The 22,887-nt window shown below is 44.6% G+C and overlaps 1 long non-coding RNA gene across 1 annotated transcript; it reads left to right on the top strand.

Moving 5' to 3' along the window:
* The first annotated feature begins 229 nt into the window (after positions 1–229).
* Positions 230–9,350, top strand: LOC310689565. Its single transcript, XR_014517499.1, has 3 exons — positions 230–322; positions 4,174–4,386; positions 6,161–9,350. It is a non-coding gene; the product is annotated as an uncharacterized lncRNA (long non-coding RNA).
* The last annotated feature ends 13,537 nt before the right edge of the window (positions 9,351–22,887 follow it).

Consider the following 22,887-nt stretch of genomic DNA (forward strand, 5'->3'; position numbering starts at 1 on the left):
CTTGAACGCCCTCACAGGCCTCTGCATTGCCCAGAATGAGATGCGCTCACATTCAAGGAGAAAATGTTTATTTTATTTTATTTATTTTTTTAAAAAAGCAAAACAAAACAGTAACCCTAAACTTCAGCACAGACCTAGCAGCTCACAGTGTTTACGCACGATCAAATATTAGGCTGACTTAAATTGATTCTCCTTCTACAAGACAGTAACACCTGAAGTTCTCCCCTCCCCTTTTTTCTTTTGGTAAAAGGGCAAGGATCAGGAAGTTTTGCACAGCTATGGGAAACAAAAGTGTATCAGTTCAGATAATTTCTACACAGGGGTATAGTTCAACTGAGAGCATTATTTAACATGCCACATGTATCTACTGGGGGAAAAAGGCTTTCAAAAAAATCTAGACTATATTTTAATGTTTTAAAACCTAGAGTTGGACTCTTGTCTCTCTGCTTCTTGTATTTTAGTGGCAGGTCTTCTGATAATTGTAAGAATCAATATGATCTTAAACAAATTCTGTTCAGTTTCTCCAGGCTGTTGTGCATCATCATGGCATCAAAATGCAGGCATGTCTGAAGAACACAGAGCCTGGTGCTGCAGGGTCACCTTCATAGGCAAAGGGATCATACTGTGAAAGTGGAAGGCCACCAGGTCTCCTGATGTGGATTAAGGAGTGAAAGAGCTCCTATATCTCACAGCTCATGAATGAACAGGACACAGGGAAAGAGGGAGGGGGGAATTCAAAATATTTGATGGAATTTCTTAGAATTCTATGCAGTCTGAATAGCAGAAAATAGGTTTCTTTCCTTGTGCTACCCACACATCATCAACACAATGTTTTCTTTTTATTTCCTTGCCTCCTTGCTTTCTGTTTCTCCTTCAAGCAGAAGAGTTTCTCCTTCAAGTCCCCAAAATATTAAATTCCTGCACCACAGTAACTCAGAGCATGACCAGCCCTGTTCTGTGAAACAGTATCCAAGTTGAGAAATGGCTGGCACCCACTATACACAGATGGAACAAGCAATATATGTTGTTGAATATTGTATGTAATTCCAGACTGAGTGACTGTATTCGGACTGAAGCCTTATTTGGCCACTCTAAACAGGGTTAATTGGAATCATTCATTACACTATAAATTAAAATGTGTATCAGCTGGTAAAGAACAACTTCCTCTTTTCCATTGGCCTAATCCCAAATCTGACCATCTATTATAGTCAGTGCCATTCAATGTCATCTGAACAGATTTACACAGCACACAGCTGGCAATCATATAACACCTACAAATTTTTGTGCAATTTTAAAATGTATCCTTGTTCATTGAGTTTACCCAAAAACTGAAAAGGGTTAGCTGTTCTCCTTGTTTCTCGAACTAACTGGTTCAAGAAGAGATACATAACACAGAGCAGTGTAATATGGATATTATAATGCCAAATGCTAAAGTAGGCAACATTTGTTGTTAGATGCAGCGTAGTCACTGGATAATACTGAGAAATGACTGATCCATTCTGATTGTTACCGAAAACAGAGTGGTGGGGAAAAAACAATAATATTGCAAGCCGTTACATCCTCTGGCTGTGGGACATTGTAATGGACTTGCCTATGGACCTAGAGACAGCTAATGAAAAGATACATGAATTCTCCTAACAGATTTTTCAAATGCTTAAAAGATCTTTACTCCAGAGGCAAATGTGGATAGAGCCAATGCCAAAAATAGATGGTACAACCCCTTTCCCCACATTTTTGCCTACATGAAAGTAGGCCATGGGCTGCATGGAATTAAGCTGAGGTTGCTCACTCCTGATTTGATTTAGCAGGGTTTTCCCCACAAGAATGCAGACATGCCCATCAGTTTCCTACAATACTTCTTGAAGAATCACAGTGGATATTGTTTAGTGTCTGTTTAATAGATTAAAGATCCTAACAGATAAAAAGTCAGGAGGGAAAAGCAAGGGTTGCAACAGCAACAACAAAACCATATTCTTGGATTCTTCAGCAGGAGCTGGCTGGCGGGGTGGGGGGTGGGGAGGCATTTTAATTACATCTCTAGCAAACGGAGTGCTGCTTTCATGAAGTTTCCAAGCTGCTCTGCAGTTTGTTCAGGTGACAAGCAAATGTCTGAGCAGACATATGGCGAGGTGAGGAATCAGTCTGTGTGGGTTGCAGATAACACTGCCAACTCACCTTCTGCCACTGCTGGGCAATTAAGGCAATTCAGCATCTCAGTGTGTTTTTCCTGGATGTTTACAAGTGAAAAAGAAAGAGAATACTTGCAAAGTCTGGGTGTGCTTTGATTGCTATTGTGGTGCTTCTGCACCTGAAAACTGTGCAGTAAAATGGTCTTGGGAAGCTGCAGACATTAATTAATCCTGTGATTTCGAAAATGACTAGGCAAGGCCCCACAGTCCTTTTGCATGATGAAATAGTAATCTGAGAAACATAGGAAATATACTAGGCCAGACTTTTTGACCACGTAGCTCAGGGTTAGGAAAACTTTTTCAGCCCACAGGCCACATTCCTTGCCTGGCAATCTTCGGAGGGCCACACGCCAAACTTTGTCAAGTGAATTAAAATTACTGTCGGAAGTATAGGGCAGCTCTGCTATTCAGGTATTTAGGACTATCTTAGATGATGCGATCTTTGAAGATGTAGCTGGCTTTTCTTTAATAACTAAGACAGGGGTACAGCAAACCTTTTCAGCAGGGGCTGGTCCACTGTCCCTCAGACCTTGTGGGGGGACGACTATATTTTGAAAAAAAATATGAACGAATTCCTATGCCCCACAAATAACCCAAAGATGTGTTTTAAATAAAAGTAAACATTCTACTCATGTAAAAACTGCTGATTCCTGGCCCGTCTGTGGACCGAATTTAGAAGGCGATTGGGCCTGATTTGGCCCCCGGACCTTAGTTTGCCTACCCATGATCTAAGATATCCACTATACAGTAGAATTACTTTTTTTGTTTGTTCATGTTTTACACTCCAATTTGATCTCTCAGTTGCACAGTGTTTGGAGATCCTTATTTGCTTTCCTAGGGGAGACTGTCATCAAAGCAGGCGAGAGCGAGGGAGAGAGAAAAAGGGTAAAGAAAAATAAAACACCCGTGATAGATTAACTTTGGCGTTTAGGGCAAGTTTATCACCTTAGGGCATGAATCAAAGAGTAAAAATAACATTTTGCCTACGGTAAATCTCTTTGGAAGCGAATTAAGATGGCTGCTGTGAAGAAATGCATTCAAGCTCTTTTAGCAATTACAGCAACATCAGGAGCAGCGACTGCAGGGACCGTTTGGGGCACACAATTTCCCCTTCCCCAAGGTTCTTCATTCATAGTAACTGGAATGGAGAGATAATATTTGCCCCGCAGACATGACACAGTGAGTCAGTTTTACAGGGCATCGCCGCTTGTCCCTTTGCAACTGTGGGTTGAGGAAGCTGCTCCCCAGTGCCTTCCAGCACTCTCCCACAGCTGGAACAATAACAGCCTATGCCTGTCCGGCTAGCCTGGATTATAATCCGGCAGCAGCCGTGGAGGATCTCAGGTGGAGCTTTACATCATCTTCTAATGTAAACAGCATTGTATGAGAGCCTGACAGTCCCCCAGGATTTCCACTGAGCAGTGATTGATGCGAAAAGGGATGGAATTGCCATGATTCGGCATCAGTCACAGTTCTCTCTTGGCTCTAAAGCTGACCCTGTTAGCACAGTCTGACTTGGATCATTTGTCTCAGAAGTACCGAGGGATTTTAAAACAGCTGTGGATTCAACCATTTCAAACGGGAACATACTTCTGGTTTGTGGTAAGAATAAACATACATCATATGCTCTTCAGAGCCCAGGGGCTCCTCGTTCTTGGCTTGCTTTCCGGCTCTCTCACTCTCTTTCTCTGCTGCTGCTGCACTTTCTCTCTGCTATTCTCCCCCCTCCCCCCCCCGGCTTGTTTCCACTGCTTTCAACTTACGCCCACCTTTGTCCTTGCACATCTTCCCTCCCCAAATTAATATACTTCCCTTTCCATCTCTTCTGATATAAGTGAGCAGGTGGGTGGGAGAAGTGTGTCCAAAGTCGAGAAACAATTGTGCATTGGCTGTTTTGTACATCTAAGGCAGGTGGTGTGACTTTGGGGTTCTGCTTTTTTGTTTTGGTTTTTCAGCATCTTAAACTAGTTTCCACTTTGAACAGCATCCAGGCAGCACAGCAATGAAAGAGATGCAGTAAAGTGCAATAAAGATGAAGCCTGTCAGTCCCGCTACACTTCTAGTACGGCTGGCTTCTCAGAAGTGTAAGCTTTCAGCGATGAAGAAGAGGGCATCTCTGATGCTGCTGCTCTGATTATGGGATTCCCTTCCCGCAAAGGCTCACCTGGTGCCTAACTTAAGAGCCTTTTGAAACCAGGTGAAGTCCTTTAAAAAAAATGCCATTGTAACCAATTTCTGGGTTTTACATGCTGTTGTGGTGCTTGCACTCATTTTTAGGGATGAAATTGAATGCGGCTTATAAAGTTTTGATTCAGTGTTCTGAAAATGTTCTGTGACACACAGGGTTCCCAATTTATTTATTATTTATTTGTCATTACAATTTTGTCCAGCTTCTCTGAGGAGCTCAAAGTGACGCACATACTTCACCCCCCATCCCCGCTCAATTTTATCCTCACAACAACTCTATGAGGTTGGTTTTCAAATGTTAATGTTTTATTATGCTTTTTATAAATGTTGGAAGCCGTCCAGAGTGGCTGGGGAAACCCAGTCAGATGAGTGGGGTACAAATAAATTGTTATTGTTATTGTTATTAGTTAGGCTGAGAAACTGTGGCTGGCTCAAGGTCACACAGTGAGCTTCATGGCAGTGTGGGGATTTGAACCCTGCTTTCCCAGATCCTAGCCTGACACTCTGGTCACTACAGCATTACTTGCTCTTTGCAAGGGAGACAGAGTTCGGTCCTTTCAGACCTTCCCTCCTAATGTGGAAAGACTGTGAATGGAGGAGACTGTCACATGTGACCTGCACCCTCCCTCCATGGACAGAGCTTTTAAAAGTACCTGGATAGCATTACCTGTGCCTTTTCTGTCAGAAATGGGATATACATTCACCCCAAAGGGCTTTTGATGTATAACATATTTTAGCTTGACAACTGCTAGATTTTAATGTGTAACATCTTTTAACTTCACCACCACTGGCTTCCATGGTGTTGATTACAGTATAACAATCTGTGACAATCTTTGTATATGGCAACATCATAGTGTTTTATCCTTTTGCTATAAGCTGCCCGGGATGCGGGTGGCACTGTGGTCTAAACCACTGAGCCTCTTGGGCTTGCTGATCAGAAGGTCGGCAGTTCGAATCCCCGTGACGGGGTGAGCTCCCATTGCTCGGTCCCAGCTCCTGCCAACCTAGCAGTTCGAAAGCACACCAAAAAGTGCAAGTAGATAAATAGGTACCATTCCAGCGGGGAGGTAAATGGCGTTTCCGTGTGCTGCTCTGGTTTCGGTGTTCCGTTTCATCAGAAGCGGCTTAGTCATGCTGGCCACATGACCAGGAAAAACTGTCTGCGGATGAACTCCGGCTCCCTCAGCCTGTAAAGTGAGATGAGCGCTGCAACCCCAGAGTCATCTGCGACTGGACTTAACTGTCAGGGGTCCTTTACCTTTACCTTTTTTAATATAAGCTGCCCAGGCTACAATAGGAGAAAAGCAGTATATCCATTTATATTATAAATCAGCTTCCCATAGGTCAGCAGTACCATGGTTTACTCGGAATGTGATGTGATAAACTATGACTAGGCCTCGAATGGAGCCTGCTGCAGTAGTGTGTGTGGTTAGACTCACCTGCTCAGGTCACCTGGAGGGGCAAACGCCATAGCACGGCGTCTCTTAGTTTCTCCTGCACAAAGGGGTCAGGTTCATGTGGATTAAACTGTAGTGGGGCCTAAGGCATGTAGTATTGGGGCTGTCAAAATATTTCACACGCTTCAGTTTCAGCAGGTTTCTTGGGAGCCAGCATACAGATTTCTGCCTGGACCTCTACAGGTGTGAATTAATATGCCTGATTCGCACAGGTCTCTTCCAATTCAGATAATCTCAGGATGCCCTGCTCCACTGAGATAAAGTTACCTGCTTCCATCCGCTTTCCCAACTATTTTTCCACCTTCCGTCTCTTTATTTCCTCTGCAGCAACTCCATCCCAAGAGACATCTGCTATGAGGAGCGATAAACTGAGAAACGGAATAATTACCACAGCTTGTGCTGTCTCAAACAACCTTCGGTGCTCACATTTAAATTGCTGGCACGGAAAGCCAAGAACATAACAGGGTAAAACAAGTTCCCAACCACATCTGCCCCAAAGCGAATGTTTCTTTGCCACATGAAGGAAACTGAAGCTTTTATTTACAGACGTCCTCCAGCCGGTGTTAAATGAAGCCAATCTGGTTCCCAGGATATGATTCTACTGTGTTAAATGATGGGAACACTACTGTGCCTTTCTCCCCATAGAGGACTCCGTGGCCTATCGGAGAATTGGGAAGGACTGACTTGGAATCCCATTTTTCAACATGAAGTGGCTACTTCCCACCCACCCCTCTGAAGTTAGCCCCGGAGACTGTGTGGGATGATCTGTGGGCTTCTGATCAGAGGGAAAGAATGGCAGCAGTTTTATTCCAAAACGCAGCTGTGGATTAATATCACAAAGAAGAGTTTAGCCGGGCTTTTTTTCTTTTCTTTTCACAGTTCATTCACATAATGAATGTGAATGTCAAGACACCTTCATCTGAAGTCTGAGCGCTTTGGAACAAAGCAAAACAAAACAAATTTAGTGGAGGTGTCAAGTTTCAGGAACGCAGGAGCGGAGGTGGCGAAAAGCTCCACACAGGCTCAGCAATTGCTTTCTCTTCCATCATCCTGCCTGGATAAAATATGACCACACTCCTATCTTCTGCTCCACCCACTCCCAAAGGAAGAGACGGTTGAGAATGTCTACAGCTTTGGCGCGTGAAAGGGCTGCAGTTTCTATAAGACAAGCTGTATTTTTTAGGAGCGGGGAGAAAGAGCACCTTTTAGAAACTAACTTGGAGTAAATTTGAGGTTAGGAAATTCTCTGAGCCCTTCCGTAGTAGCCCTTATTAATATAAGCTTGTCCTATTAGCACAAGGCTAAGCGTCCAGTTTTCACTAATTTCCCCTTTGTGCTGCAGCCTCTTTGCTATATGCCCTACAAAGAATCCCCCAAGCCACAAGAACAGCTCTTGTTAGGGGCATGAGAGGATGCCTTGCCAGAAATCAGATATGCACCTTGCACAAGCAGAAATGTAAAACCCTAGTGCAAAACCAGTGTAGACATCGCTGAGACAGGAGTGTGAACATGCTGGGAATGTGGAAGGCATGGAGGCGTTGCTCCTGATGGTGGTAAATTGCCCACTTCTCCATTGTCTCTTGAGACAGTCGGATCTCAATAACAGGAGCGCACAAACATCCGTGGTCACAACTGATAGCCTCCCCCCCCTTTATTTTAAGTGTTCAAAGCACTAATGAATTCTTACAACCAGAATGTTCACCCTCATGTTGCAGACGGCACCAAGAAATGGTGACTCATCTAAGGCAACAGGGAGTTTTCGGCAGAGGTAGGATGTGAAACAGGAAGTTCCCATCATAGGTGGCATCCTTAGGACACAATTAGACAAGATAGCAGGAGAAGCTTTCCTGAATGTTTTAAAGAATGCACCCACATAGCAGAACTGTGCCACTGTGGAAGAGGAGGTGTTAAACATCCCCCTTCCAGTTTCCTAGAAGTAGTCTTCGCTGCATAGGTGTTGGGGGTTAATTATATTATCTGAAAGGAAGCGAGTGCAATCAACTCAAGGAGCCGCCAGGGGAGATTTTTTTGGGGGGGGAGATAGCTCCAAAATGCTTTCCTCCCAAGGGGCCTCTGGAGCCACCAAAACTTTAATGGGCCTCCTACTTTTGTTACTGATGGAGGGGCTGTTAGCACTTCCAGTGTCACTGCAGGTAACATTTGCACAGACAAGTAGTTCAATTTCACACCTGCCCTCCATTCTCTTTCTTATTGGCTATGACCTGGTGTACCTGAGACATTCTGCAAACAACCACAAAGGAGATCAAAATAATTGATGGTATCTGTGCTGATGAGGCACAGGGCGCAGGGCACTTCTAGCAGCACAGGAGCCATTGCAAGGCAACGCTTTCCTGCCCTGCTCAGAAAAAATATAGTTACATCATGAGCTCAAAGTAACATTGGAGGAACCGCACTGTAGCTCCTTCCCAAACCACTGTCTCTTCTTCAGGAGCAAAGGTAGCATGGAGGTTTGCAGGGGAGGAATAAAACACATTAAAATGCCTCTAAAGTCAACAAATAATTACTCAGTTTAAAAAGTATGAAAAACCTAAGTGGCCATCCTCAACCCCAAATTCAATCCGATCAAGTTTTGGTTCTGGAAAGAGATGGAAGGGAAGTCCAGGCCAGAGCCTGGGTGCCGCAGCTGACAAAGTCCTATCTCTGGTCTCCACACACTTTTCTTCTGAAGATGGTGGGGAGGGGACATGGAGCAGGGCCCCCAGTTATGACTGCAGAATATGGAGCAGGTTCTTTGGGGAGAAGTGGTCCTTCAATTAGTTTGATGGGAGAAGATAGGTTTCCACAAAGGAAGTTTGCCTGGTGCCTAAAGGTGTATAATGAAGGTGTATAATGAAGGCGTATAGTGAACGTCCCTGGGGAGAGCATTCCACAGATGGGGAGCCACTGCAGAGAAGGCCCGTTCTCATGTTGCCACCCTCTGGGCCTCTCGAAGAGGAGGCACATGAAGAAAGGCCTCAGAAGATGATGGGTACAGGTAGGTTCATATGGAAAGAGGCGGTCCTTGAAGTATTGTGGCCCTGAGCCATTTAAGGCTTTATAGGTCAAAACCAGCACTTTGAATTGGGCCCAGAAACTAATTGGTAGCCAGTGCAGTCAGACCAGGATCAGTGTAATATGCTCAAACCGTCTACCAGTGAGCAACCTGGCACTAGCTGAAGTTTCCGAACCGTCTTCAGAGGCAGCCCTAACCTTTTACCTGGCAGTAGCCTGACCTGTAAGAGATGGTTTATCTTACTGGTCAGTTCTGTCAGCATATTTCAACAGATTACTACATAAATTTGAGAGCCTTCATTCTGCATCTGGTCTCTTATTATTTACAGGCTTTTAATTCACTGAGTAGTTCTGCCATGGACTTATCCATTACAAAATACTTGGCAGGTCGTTGCATTGGAAAGGTGTGGCCAAAGGCTGAGGTCAAAGTTGCAGGGGGAACAAACCCTAATAATAAGTTGGTACCTGTAGGAGCCAGGCCTGTTGCCTTTGTAAAATAATCTTATTCTTTAATCACAAATTGTTTTATAGGCTTCTGCTAGTTTTTGTTTATTATTTTAACAATGGTAAATACAAGGTGGATGGGGAAACAGGGAATAAATATGTTAAATAAACAGTTCAGCAGGGGAACCCCAAATTTAGTATTGTGCTACCTGGCAAATCAGCTTAGCTATTCCAGTTATTATGGAAGATATCAACAAACCATGCGTTCATTTAGAATCTGAGGGGCTTCCCTTTCATGCCCTGAGAATAAATTCAGAAATAACCCACATATAGCTAGTCATTTCCCCCAGTGTTTCTGTGTTGACAGCGGTGGATTTGTCACTTTCTAATTTCAGTGGTGCCCTGTGTAACACTAAAATTTGGCACCCCCTGTTCTCATGCTCTGTTCTACAGCAAAACACCTCTCCCCACCCCCAAACTGATATGGAAATGTGGAGAACTGAGGACTGGAAAGATGAGAAACTGAAATGGCCAGATTCACCCATCCCTAGTTCCTGTTTCAGTCAAAGTGAGCACATGCCCACATATTGCCTAAGGCAGCGAGTAGGGAAACTTTCTACCTTCAAGGAACCCTTTCCGTACTGACTTGTCTGCTAATGGATCTCTGCATGTTGAAGATGATTTGGGAGCATCCTCCAAGGTGGTCCCTCAGTTCTCATTGGAGGCTGGTCACTTGGGGCCCGACTCACTTCCAATTGCATGGTCTAGAAATGCGCCCGAGAGCACCTCCTGTGGCGCTCGCTGTGCATGGGCAAAGAAAGACCACCAGTGCTGAGCAAACTGGCAGAGAGGGTGTCCACCTTGCCGCACTGTGCTTTAACACCCCCACCCCACCCCAGAGCATGCCCAGTTGGCATGATGGGCCAGCTAAGCCCACTCCCAGAGGGCAGCCCTGCCCAGAGCCACCGGCATGGCCAAGCGCCAGCAGGCAGGCAGCTAGTCTCTGGCCCCCAGCCAGATCACTGTGGGGCCCTGGTCAGGCCACAAAAACGCCCACCTAACACCTTTGAAGCAGAATGTAAGTGGAGGCAAACAGTCACAGTCACATCAGGCAGCAGATTCCCAAAGAGCAACATGGGCAACACTCCCCCCACCAAGGCTGCAATCCAGTTTCCAGTTAGAAACTCCACCCTCTCCGTCTTTGACAATTCTTGCAGGCTAGCTGTCCTAAATATGCACACCAACTCTCGTTTCCGGATACTGGATTGCATACCTTTTTGTACTTCCCGCTGCCCCAGTTCTGTAAAGACGTGTCTGTGTAGTAAGAGTGGGTCATGTTTGAAATGTAGCATTTCAGTTCTACATTTCTGTACCTCTTTTCATGCTGATCTCTCACTGCGCAACAAGCCCAACCAAATGGGAAAGCCAAACAAGCTAGTTACCTCCATCACCTGAACTTGGACTGCCTCATCCCACTTAGACAGGAGTGGGTGCTGTCCTGTAAAGAACTGCTACTTTGCAACCTCTAATAACATTATTGCCGCCTGCAATGGATCACTGGGGAGTCTTCAGTGACACAAACACAGAGATTATGCAGCAGGGTAGGGTGGATCGTGTCCAATATCTGCAGCACAGCTGCTGATAGTGGCTCTTTCAAGCCAGCTCTTATATTGTTGTTGTTGGCTGTGTCCCAAGAGCAAGCAATGCAAAATCCCAGTCGCTTAAAGTCCCCCCCCCCACTGCTGTCGGTTCACCATGATGTATAGCTTCAATGTGTTCTGTAACCTGCACATTGCTTTGTAGAGAAATATAATTAATTGTGAGCCACTGCTCCACATATGGGTGTGTGGGGGAAAGAAACGTGTTTGATTTGTTTATTCAAAACATTAGCGTTTTTTAATTCCCTTTTTGCTTTCAGGCAGAAAGGGCAATGGGGGTTAAGCAAAGCACCCCTGGTTCCTGGAACTTCAAAAAAAGAAAAACATGGAGTTGGGAGAGAGAGAAGAAAAGAAACCTTGCTCTTCTGGAAAGATCTAAGATCAGTCACATTATTTGAGCCAAGTATATCCAAGTCCAAGATCGCACTGACATGAAATCTTCCGTTGGGGAGGATCCTGGCTACGTGCACATCTTGGAGCAGGACACAAAATGCCCTCTGTGGCCTTGATCCTGCTCTGTGCTCTAAGTGACTATTTCATTATTTAAAATAAGGTGCAGGTTTAATTTGACCCTGAGAGCAAGCAAGGGGGTTTCTATTTGAAGTTTCCTTTTGTTACCAAGGGCACTGAAAGGTTCTTGACGTCACCTGTATTACAGATATTAGTATTACGCAGCTTGAAGCAGAAGGGGGATTAAAAAATGGACTCCCCTTGGAACATAAATTGTCTAGACCCTCAAGCAGCAAATTGGGACGGGCGGCCCCTGGAGCAAATAAAGGATCAGCCAGAGCAGGGGGGTGGTAGAAATAGAGGTTGCCAGAAGAGCAGTGGGACACTGGCCAGGGTAGTACTCTCCCACACAGAAAGCATCTCGCCTGGGCCCCCAACAGACCTTGCGGTGCCTCTGCCTACAGGGTCACACTAAAGCCTAGTGATAACAATGATGTACAAATCCTGTGCCTAGGCAGTATTACTGAATGGTTCTCCATTCCAAAATAATTCCCTGAGCCTAGAAAACTAGGAGTTAGGGAGAAGGTTTCTAGCCTTCCTCCTAGCATCTAGCCTTCTATACACAGGTAGTTTGTGTGTGTGTGTGTGTGTGTGTGTGTGTGTTGTGTAGGAACGTTTATTCATGTGAGCTTCTACCTGAAGTGACATGGGCTTACCACCCCAGGGGGTACTAGGTATAAATTAGCACCTGAGATGGTTATGAAGCACTTCAGTGATGGTTTGACTGTGCCCTCATTCAATACACACTGACAAAAAAAGCCAAACATATCTGGAAAATACAGTGGTTCCATGAATCATTGTATGTGAAGACGTTTCTGTGGGATCCAAATGTTATGGAACAGTTTCAGAAGATGTCAGCATCCTTCGCTCAAATGGAGCCAAGCAGGTTCTGCTACAAATCCCTGACACAAATTCAAAAGGCATGACCCTAATCTGTTTCCCTCGCCAACTGTTTCTGCTGGAAGACGTCCAACTGAAAGAAACACGCACATGAGGACCACTCAAGGACAGGAAGCCATGTTAGAATTTTATTCCACTTTTGACATCATGGTCAGGGAGTGGACTGGAGGTTAACAAGCTTCAAGTGATCTACTAATTCCCATGTATGTATTGCTTACTTGGCTGCTCATAACTTCTGCCAATTAAATGAATGTCTTGGTACCAGTCCCAGTTCTCAAAGAACGTCTTGCTTGCTCAGAAGACTGTCAACAATTCCTGAGATTAGATTATCCCCTCTGATATAAATTCATCTTTATTCACAATGGGCTGGATCCAATGCTTGTTTCTGTTCCTCCAATAGGAGGAGTCCTCCTCCTCTGACTGAATGTCTCTTTCTAGCAACAGAAGGTCCACTGGAGGAAGAGAATATTTGGATCCCAGCATTATCTAGCAGAGCAGGACAGGGCTCTCTGGTCTCATATGTTGTTGGACTCCAACTCCCATCATCCCCAGACAGCTTAGCCGATGGCAAGGGATGATGAGAGTTGTAGTTCAACAAACCTGTGGCCCCACAATGGAAGAACACTGGACTAGGAGTAGCAAAGTCTCAGGAAGAGTCCTCTTGTTTCCTTGAGCAAGACCATTGGCACCAACAGGAGTCTTCCCTCCTCCACCTTAATACTAATTGCTGCACAGGGTAGGGGTATTTCCCCAGATCACAGCTGGGAAGTGAAGATTTCAGCTACCCCTCCCCACATGGTGCAAGGCTGATCACAATCATGCTGCCGGGGTCTGGTATTCAAAGTAGTGCCCTACAGAAGTTGCTGGACTGCCACTCCCATTATCCTTGACCACGCAATAACATCTATAAGGCACACATTCAGCACCCTGCCCTAAATGATGCCCAATCAAGGTGAGGCAGTGAGCTAGGTGGGTTTTTTTAATGATACGCTGGTTGTGTGTTTCAACCTGGTCTGGAGAGACTCAGATTCCTATTCATTAATGAACCAAACGGCCCTTGTGAGCCACTGACTCCCATGCTTCTCTCTCCGCCCCCATATCACCTGTCATGTGAAATTAGGTAAATTTACTTTGTATTATGTGGATGAGTGATTTTTGTACTGGAATTGGAAGTGGGCACAAGCTACTCCTACAGAGTTGCTAGTAGATGATGTTGTGCATCAAATCTGAGAATATACTAATATTGCCTCACACAGCGACTCCATATTAAAGATAGGTTAAACATTTCCAAATTCACTATTATTTTATTTGTTTGTGAAGGCAAAACTCTCTAGCAAAATACAGACAAAACCAGTATCTATTTTGTCCCTGGGGTATTCAGACTGTTGCTGAAGTTAACAAAAAACGGCCACTTGAAAATACATAACTTTTTATCTCTCTCTCTCAGATGTGCATGTCTGTTTGTGGGTAGGAAACTTTGTGAATTTTTAATGTTTATTATGTTTTTATATATGTTGGAAGTTGCCCAGAGTGGCTGGGGCAACCCCAGTCAGATGGTATAAATAGAATAATAATAATAATAATAATAATAATAATAATAATAATAATAATTGATTAGGACATCCCTATTTTAATTGGAGAATGTTGGAGGGCTTGTAGGACGTGTATGATAACATTCACATGATGTAACCTCCCTGTAAACAAATCAAAATGAATCCTCATTAAATAGGTGGCAATGTCTAGTCTCCCTGCAAATGAATCAGGATGAATGCTGAATAAATAGGTTGTCTGGAAGGGATCTTTGATGCTCTACAGGCTGTTCCTCCCTTTCCATGGACACCTGTACACTTTGCTAGATTCCTGGAAGACTCCACCATAGTACTTTATACCTTTATAAAGCACCCTCAGCAAATATTAGCTTCATTCGCACAGCATTATGTAATAATGGCTGTTTGGGATTTAAATGAGTTCCTCTTCTTCCTTACCTTTCACTCGATAACAAGAGATGTTTGAGGGACTGACAAGTGTGTAGGTTTCTATCCGAAGTCTCTGCACCATGTTTTGTAACAGAATCACAAGATATAGATGTAGAACACCTCTTTCTCTGCTCTGCATGTTGCTTCAACCTTTATTTGGAGGGAAAGTGTCAGGCAGTGAATCCTGCTAGCTCTTAATAAGCGCTCCCTTCCATTTGCCAGAGACTGGCACTCAATTTCTGCTGCTTGCACTTGTTCAAATAGTGGCTACATGGATTAAGTCTTGTTTTCTGAAAGCCAGTTCCCTTGCCTGCTGGTGCACTCACCCATTGCATATATATATATATATATATATATATATATATATATATTTGTTTTCGTAGATTTTCACGGGTACAGGAATGCAGGTTTTGGTGTCCTCGGGTGTCTTCCCGTGTAAAAGTTGGGGTGTCTAGGCGACGTTTCGACGAGGTCTCACTCGTCATCTTCAGGCTGGTGCTTTCGGCTTCTTGTTACTGGAACAGAGCGGGATCTCAGTGTTTGAGTTCCTATAAATACTGTAGAGGGGTGTGGTGTATTGCCTCAAAAGTTCTGGGCAGAGGGGAAGTTCCCAGGCTAGTGTTCTTTTCTTCTTTTGTTCCTTAATTACTTGAGGGATATCTTGAGTGATTTCTTGAGTGATATTCTGAGTACCACTTAGGTGGGTCATTAGGTGTGGATTAGTTGCTAAAGCCTTCGTGTCTTGACCTCTTGAATTTGTGAAGAGTTTTTCTGGGAAGATGGCTGTACTGCACTTAGTTGTGCTTTGGCTTGGCTTCGTGTATAGGGGCGAGCTGTGGTTTTGTGCCCTGTGCCAGCCAGATCTGTGTAGGGATTGCAGGGGGGTGCAGCATCCGGAGGTGCCACTATGGTTTGGTTACTGGATGGTGTCTGTAATTTATCTGTGGAGAGGGTCTGGGTTTGGGTCTGGTGTGGTTGATTGGTGGTGGCGTTCTGTGTGCCTCTGGATCTGGTGTCGGTTTTTGTGGGGAGGGCTAATTTCCAGATGTCTGGCAGGCGGGACGTGTCGTCACGCTTGTTCATGTTGTGAGGGTGTTTCTCTATCTCGATGGCTTCCATGATTATTCTCTTGTGGTGATGTTCCATGTTAAAGAGCAATTTGGAATCTGCAAAATTAATTTCGTGTCCTGTTTCTTTCATGTGTTGGAAAAGAGAGGAAGATTTTTCTTCTTTTTTGATGGCATTCTTGTGTTCTGCGATACGTGCATTTATTCGTCTGTTTGTTTGTCCAATGTACGTGGCTGGGCAGACTTTGCAGGGTATTTCATAGACCCCTTGGTTTTCCAACTGGATTTTATCTTTGGGGTTTCTGAGGATATTGGCTATTTTTTGGTTGGTGCAAAAGGCTGTTTTGATATTGTGTTTATGGAGGATTTTGCTAATTTTATCTGTAGTGCCCTTGATATAAGGAAGGAGGGCCATGCCATTGTTTTCTTCCGTGTCTTGGTTTTTGGGGGGTGTTTCTTTTTGGATTAGCTTCTTAACCCTGTTTTGCTGGTATCCATTGGCGATTAACACACAAGTGCCCATTAATGAAGCCTTGACAGCCATTCAAAACAAATACAATCCCCCCGAATACATCCTGGACCTGACCAACCACTGCCTAACCAACACGTACTTCATCCACAATGGACAAAGATACAAACAGATAGAAGGAGCACCTATGGGATCACCCCTCTCACCGGTCATCGCAAATCTGTACATGGAACACTTTGAAACCAATGCTTTAGACAAGTCAGAACACAAACCCAAACTTTGGCTCAGATATGTTGACGACACCTTTGTAATTTGGCCACACGGGAAAGAAAAACTAGATAGCTTCCTCACACATCTCAACAGCCTACACCCCAAAATACAATTCACTATGGAAATAGAAGCCAACAACCAGCTTCCCTTCCTTGACGTCCTAATCTACAAAAAACCTGATGGCTCCCTAGGACACACTATCTACCGGAAAAAAACACACACCAACCGCTACTTACATGCTCAATCACACCACCACCCTGCACAAATAAACTCCGTAGCCAAGACCCTCATCTCCAGAACCAAACGCCTGGCTGACAAAGACCACTTGACAACTGAGTTACAGAATCTCTCAAATGTGTTAATCGCCAATGGATACCAGCAAAACAGGGTTAAGAAGCTAATCCAAAAAGAAACACCCCCCAAAAACCAAGACACGGAAGAAAACAATGGCATGGCCCTCCTTCCTTATATCAAGGGCACTACAGATAAAATTAGCAAAATCCTCCATAAACACAATATCAAAACAGCCTTTTGCACCAACCAAAAAATAGCCAATATCCTCAGAAACCCCAAAGATAAAATCCAGTTGGAAAACCAAGGGGTCTATGAAATACCCTGCAAAGTCTGCCCAGCCACGTACATTGGACAAACAAACAGACGAATAAATGCACGTATCGCAGAACACAAGAATGCCATCAAAAAAGAAGAAAAATCTTCCTCTCTTTTCCAACACATGAAAGAAACAGGACACGAAATTAATTTTGCAGATTCCAAATTGCTCTTTAACATGGAACATCACCACAAGAGAATAATCATGGAAGCCATCGAGATAGAGAAACACCCTCACAACATGAACAAGCGTGACGACACGTCCCGCCTGCCAGACATCTGGAAATTAGCCCTCCCCACAAAAACCGACACCAGATCCAGAGGCACACAGAACGCCACCACCAATCAACCACACCAGACCCAAACCCAGACCCTCTCCACAGATAAATTACAGACACCATCCAGTAACCAAACCATAGTGGCACCTCCGGATGCTGCACCCCCCTGCAATCCCTACACAGATCTGGCTGGCACAGGGCACAAAACCACAGCTCGCCCCTATACACGAAGCCAAGCCAAAGCACAACTAAGTGCAGTACAGCCATCTTCCCAGAAAAACTCTTCACAAATTCAAGAGGTCAAGACACGAAGGCTTTAGCAACTAATCCACACCTAATGACCCACCTAAGTGGTACTCAGAATATCACTCAAGAAATCACTCAAGATATCCCTCAAGTAATTAAGGAACAAAAGAAGAAAAGAACACTAGCCTGGGAACTTCCCCTCTGCCCAGAACTTTTGAGGCAATACACCACACCCCTCTACAGTATTTATAGGAACTCAAACACTGAGATCCCGCTCTGTTCCAGTAACAAGAAGCCGAAAGCACCAGCCTGAAGATGACGAGTGAGACCTCGTCGAAACGTCGCCTAGACACCCCAACTTTTACACGGGAAGACACCCGAGGACACCAAAACCTGCATATATATATATATATATATATATATAACCCCACAGGGACTTAGAACTGGGAAAAGAAGAAGAGGTCTTTATAACCTGATCCCCTCTCCCTGCAAGAAATAAAATGCTGCACTTTTCTGATTGCAATTTAGCTGCAGGCAATGGATTAGCAGCATGTGGGAGGCCTACTTAGAGCCAATGGTAATTTGATTGCTGTGTCCTGGCACTAAAGCACCTTGAAAGGCTCCAGTTTATCTTTGCAATGTGAATGCATGTAGCTTTCCAGGCCCATCGAACCTAATGATCACACAGAGAGGGGTTGCATTGGCACTGACCCAGTTTGCACAAACCAAACCATGGCTTAGCATGAACCAGCAGATATGAGGGTTCTTAGAGAGAAGGTTGCAGATGGCGTGCTCCTCCTCTGGTCTTACTGGACGTAAAACTAGTGTTATGTCTGAACCCGGGCTTGTAGTTTATTTTGCTCCAGGCAAGCCGTAGGTGGTAAGCCAGAGAACAAATCTTGGTTAACAGCTTGTGGTTTGCCTGGAGAGAAATAAACCACAAGCCTGGGTTCATATATATAATGCTGAGCCAAACCTTGGCTTTGCTTTCAGTAGTGCAGCAGGAGCAGAACTGGAGGAGGCACAAAGCAGTCATGATCTGATCTTTGGGAACCTGCTTGTTTGGCTTAACATCATGGGCCATTTCAGCTCAGGTCCTGAGGCTGTTTCTTGTGTCTTCTGAATTGGGTGGAAAAGGCATCTGTTATAGATCACGGCACTCCTTTCTGTATGATGTAGGAATTGGGCTTTTTGTGGAAGCACCTGTCTCTCCCATCAATACCGTATTGGCCCAAATATAAGCCACACCTGAATATAAGCCACACCTTTAAAATTAGAGTGGGGAGGAAGAAAAGGAAAAATACCCAAATATAAGCCGCTCCCTTCCTCGCTGCTCCTGGCTGCATACTGGGTGCGTAGGGAGCCACGCTGCGTTGCCAGCAGCCTTCCCCTTCCTTGCTCTCTCCCTTCCTGGCCTTGGGGGAGAGGATGGGGGACTAAGCACAGGGCGGCCACCACTTTGCCGTGCTCCTGGCGCTGTTTGCCCCACGCTCCTGGCTGCATACCATAAGGTTGCAAATATAAGCCACACTTTAACTTTTCACAGTCAGAATTGGGGGGGGGGAGTGCTGCTTATATTCAGGCCAATACGGTATCCCCCCCCTACATGGCAGGGATGTTGTGATACATCATCACACTCTCCATAGGCTCCCCACCTGCTGTCAATATGGGGTGGCAGTTCAATCACTCTCCTCACACCCAAGCCAATACAGTGGTACCTCGGGTTACATACGCTTCAGGTTACAGACTCTGCTAAGCCATAAATATTACCTCGGGTTAAGAGGATGCTTCAGGATGAGAACAGAAATTGTGCGGCAGCGGCGTGGCAGCAGCGGCAGGCCCCATTAGCTAAAGTGGTGCTTCAGGTTAAGAACAGTTTCTGGTTAAGAACGGACCTCCGGAACGAATTAATTATGTAACCAGAGGTACCACTGTATTCCGTTCACCCGCTCCTCAAAGAGTATTCCCTCCCATTTTATATATCAGACAGGCACCATCTCTGTTATTTTTTGACAACTGTTAGCACTTTTCCCTTCAAGCCTTTAAAGTGAAGCTTCTTATCCCAGTCTGCATCGGATGTGAAATGCTTTTTTCTTTTCTTTTCTTTTTAATAAAAAATGCTTTCATTGTTGATGTTTTTATTGTTAATTGCTTTGGGCTGTTTTATGGGAATTGATTCATAAATGAAATGAAGCAAGCAAACAAGCAGAGATGCTGAAAATATTTGTCAATTAGATTTTTGAGAAAGCTCTTCCCAGAAGTAGCACACTTTCTCTTTGCGATTTAGACTATAGAGCACTGTGCCCCCGGGGAAGGGTTTTCTTTTCTTTTTAAAATCTATCGCTTCCAGGTGACCTGTTTATTGAGCATGCATCCTGATTTGTTTGCAGGGAGGTTAGATGATGCTGGTTCTTTACTGAGCAGCAATTCTGAGGTTAAACTGCATTTCACCCAGCGAGCACTATTCCCCCTTTCCAGTGCAGTCTCCTGTCGCTCTCCTCATAGCAAATGCCCGCTTTTTTTAGGGGAAGCAGGTCTGTTGTGCAAGAGGGTCAGATCAACTTTCATTGTGCAACCTGGATTTGCCACTGTGTGACTGAACCCCACCCCCAAATTATGACAGTCTAGGAAGTGCCCCCCTTATCAGTACACATCATAGAGGTTAATAGCTACTACCATTTCTCTTAAATTGGGAACTTCTAGGGAGGAAGTCATTTGGCCTGACGCAAAGAGGTTTACAGGCTCTGAGAGACCTGGAAGAGGTGCCTCATCTACCCGAATTTCTAAGCAAGAGGACAGTCTAAGAGGGTTCCCCCTCCTCAGAGCCTGCCTCACATGGGTATAAGTGATGTGGGAGTTCCCAGGCGTGTTCCTTTGGCTCACGGTATTATTATCAAGATAGAGAGTGTGTGGCAAAATAGTCATACTTTGTGTTTCTAAAAGCAGAGATGGGGACCCTTTTACAGTGGTACCTCGTGTTACATACGCTTCAGGTTACATATGCTTCAGGTTACAGACTCTGCTAACTCAGAAATAGTGCTTCAGGTTAAGAACTTTGCTTCAGCTTGAGAACAGAAATCGTGCTCCGGCGGCGTGGCGGTAGTAGGAGGCTCCATTAGCTAAAGTGGTGCTTCAGGTTAAGAACAGTTTCAGGTTAAGTACAGACCTCTGGAACGAATGAAGTACTTAACCCGAGGTACCACTGTATGTCGAAGTCTGCATTCCCTCAGAAGAAAACTCTTGGAATCTGCATTTCTTGGTGGTGGGCAGACCCAAAGCCCAAACAGCCTACCTTTGTTCTTTCTGCCACACTCGCCTCTTATTTTTCTGACATCTCTCGCCCCGTCCTTATCTGAAGGAGAGTTACCTGAAAGATCACCTTCACCCATATCAGCCAGCTCACACGGTCGAGGGAGTTTCTCCTCACATCCCTGCCTAGGCAGTTGGCAGGCCCGAGGTCTCTTCCACAGTGGCCCTGCATCCCTAGAGTGGTAGGGGTCTGTGAAGCCCAAATTACCAGTCTCCTTGAAACGTACACCAATTCAAATGCGGGAGGGGAAACAACCCTGGTATTCATGCTAATTGTATTTTTGTTTTTGTGTTTTGGAAGTTTACTTGCTATGCTGGGGGAGGGGTCTGCACCTGACTCACATGTTGGCATTTCTTCCTCTTTCCGTCCTGTCAAAATGCCTCAAAGGGGCCTGTGTATTATGAATTAACCATCTTGAGAGCAGACAGGAGACATCCTGCTTTGCAGAGAAATAGCACACACTGTTTTATAGGCATGATAACTTTTTCCTCCCGACTCACCATTTCGAGGGAACACCTGTGGAAACAATCCCCATTCGCTGTCTTGTCTCCATTGTGTCTGAAACGGAGATAACAGCTCAAAGGACGAAGAGGCATCCCTCTTACTTGTTTGTCGAGCAGTCTGATAAAACACTGGCAGCCCCCCCCCCCAACTTAGTGAAATGCAGCCAGAAACTGAAGAAGTGTGCTGAGGTAGCGTTGCTGAAGAGATGAAAACAGTGGGAGACAGAATGCCTGGGCGAAGTCATTAGCAATCTCTAATTATACAGACAATTTCACAGCCTAATGCCAAGGTGACTCAGAGTTCGGTAAACATCACACATTTCATTCCCTCCCTGTTATGTTTGGTCCATCCTTCATGGAGAGCCTGGGCTGTGTTATTTGTACCACCAACTTGCCTGGATGCCATGAAATTGGGAACCATTAAGGGAAGAAAGGCTCAAGAGCCCGGACAGTGGTGGTGGGACAACGATGATTGGTCAGAGGGAGAAGATTGGGAAGAGGAGGTGTCAGAAGCTGGAGAGGTAACACCGTTCTGCCCGGACACTGAGGTCCAGCCCCGAGGGCCTTCTGGCGGTTACCTTGGTGCGAGAAGCCAAGCTACAGGGAACCAGGCAGAGGGCCTTCTCAGTAGTGGCACCCGCCCTGTGGAACGCCCTCCCACCAGATGTCAGAGAAAAATAACTACCAAACTTTTAGAAGACATCTGAAGGCAGCCCTGTTTAGGGAAGCTTTTAATGTTTAATAGGTTATTGTATTTTAGTGTTTTTTTTGGAAGCTGCCCAGAGTGGCTGGGGAAACCCAGCCAGATGGGCGGGGTATAAATAAATTATTATTATTATTATTATTATTATTATTATTATTATTATTATTATTACAGGGCTTAGTAAGCTGGGAGAGTCTGTGGCAGAGAAAAGTCCAGGATCAGAGGCTGCAAGATACGCTAAAGCACCCTAAACAAAAATTGGTTGTTTGTTCTAAATATATAGGACTTGCCTAATTACTTCAATGGAGAAGATGCACGATTTTAAACAAAGCCATTTCCTTTTCAAAGAGTGTAGCTGCTTTGTTTTGATCCATCCACCCATCCAATCTAGCAACAGAATGATTCGAGTAATGCATTTGAGGACATTTTGTCTACGTTGGGCAGCCCAGAGAGACTGATACTTTCATTAAACATCTTGTAATACACCCACTTCTGTCAAGATACCATAGTGCTGATTTTTAATCAGTTTAATCCATTAGTTAAAAGCAAGACAGCTGAACAAAACAAAACCCCATCTATCAATTGACAGCCCTAAACCATAAAGCTGTTTTCACCTGACACATATTCTTAGCTTACCCTCATGTTTTGCCAAGAAACGAGAGAGGACGGACATTTCAAACGGGCTTGAAAAGTATTAATTTAGGAAGGGGAGGGGAAGAGAATTATGCAAAATAGTCTGATCATCCCTAGTTCCTTACTTGGGAGTTTATTGGAAATGACAGGAAAGTTTTAAAGAGGGATTTTGAGGACATTATATCAATAAAGCAAAACAAATAACAACGCAGTTAGAAGCAATTATTTATGTCTGAATGCATTATGTGGTTCCACTGCACCAATTAACCCAGACTGTCTCCCACTCAGTTATTGCAAATTGCCTCCTTTATAACTGTATATGCAACCCTTGGAGGATAGAGGCTATGAAATCTTATTTACCCAGAGTTTATAGCACTTGCGTACTAGCATTTCAAAGCCAAGCTCCATAAAATGTCTTACAGATGAAATATCTGCATATCCCAGCATCAGGCTCTGCGGCTAATTA

Source organism: Podarcis liolepis, assembly GCF_965112155.1.
Source record: "Podarcis liolepis genome assembly, chromosome: 12".
Classification (NCBI taxonomy): domain Eukaryota; kingdom Metazoa; phylum Chordata; class Lepidosauria; order Squamata; family Lacertidae; genus Podarcis; species Podarcis liolepis.